Genomic DNA, 1,182 nt, shown 5'->3' with positions numbered 1-1,182 from the left:
AGAGCATAAAATCCGAGGAGAATAACATCATAAGGAACAGATAAATGGGGAAAAAAAATATTTTTGAATGAGAATGGATTCAACAAGTCTGCAGCCCCATGAGGAGCAGGAACAGTGCTGGGTGGATGGATAAATTAATCATGGAGAAAAACCTTTCACCTATTGTTGGGTCTTTTTTTGGAAAAATGTAACTTTTAAACTAAATGTCTCTTACTTTTTGTGTGTTTTTGTGTGTTATAATCCTCTTTGTCTGGAGCAGGGCTGCAGTACTCAAGTCCGGACTCAAGTCCGTGACCACATGCTGACCGGTGGAGTGAGTCATATGGACAAGACAACACACACACACACACAAACACACACACACACACTCACTTTACCCATTCATACATATACACACACACACACACACCCACAGACATAACCTACTCATACCGACACACATACGGACATACAAACATACACACATTACCTACTCACACACACACACACTCACACACACACACACACACACACACACGTCACTCACCGTAATTCATACATATCCAACACAAACACACACAGCACACTCACAACACCACAGAATCATAACCACTCATTACCGAACACATTACAGACACACACAACAAACTACGCTCTCTCAACCCAGAACACACACAAATACACTCTACTCTCACACACACACACACACACACACACACACACACACACATTAACTACTCATACAGACACACACACACGCACACACATACACTTTCCTGCAGTAGCCATCTCTATATTTAGTCCTAACTGAAATCTCTCAGCTGCCGACGGAGTGACTTTATAAAACACTTTGAATATCAGCGTGAAAGGACGCAGACTCTATGCAACAATGATAGACGGGGTTATTTATAGAGGCCATTACCCACAAGGCAGTTCAAAGGCGCAGAGCATAAAATCCGAGGAGAATAACATCATAAGGAACAGATAAATGGGAAAAAAAAAAAAAAATGATGAATGAGAATGGATTCAACAAGTCTGCAGCCCCATGAGGAGCAGGAACAGTGCTGGGTGGATGGATAAATTACAGTTTTTAACGATTGCTAAGACAATTTTTTCAATACTTTTAACAATTTTCCTAAACTCTTAACGCAACAACACACCTACAACACACAACTGGCAAAACGGTTAACTTTATACTCAAAA

At 40.7% G+C, this 1,182-nt stretch overlaps 1 protein-coding gene across 1 annotated transcript in view; it reads left to right on the top strand.

Annotated features, from left to right (window-relative positions):
• htr2aa (5-hydroxytryptamine (serotonin) receptor 2A, genome duplicate a) overlaps nt 1–1,182 on the top strand; it is a 121,073-nt gene that overhangs the window by 34,140 nt on the left and 85,751 nt on the right. The window lies entirely within an intron of this gene.

The sequence above is a fragment of the Etheostoma spectabile genome, chromosome 4 (genome assembly GCF_008692095.1).
Source record: "Etheostoma spectabile isolate EspeVRDwgs_2016 chromosome 4, UIUC_Espe_1.0, whole genome shotgun sequence".
NCBI classification, from domain to species: Eukaryota; Metazoa; Chordata; class Actinopteri; order Perciformes; family Percidae; genus Etheostoma; species Etheostoma spectabile.
The sequence above is the reverse complement of the archived record's forward strand: the minus strand, read 5'-3'. Positions and strand labels throughout refer to the sequence as shown.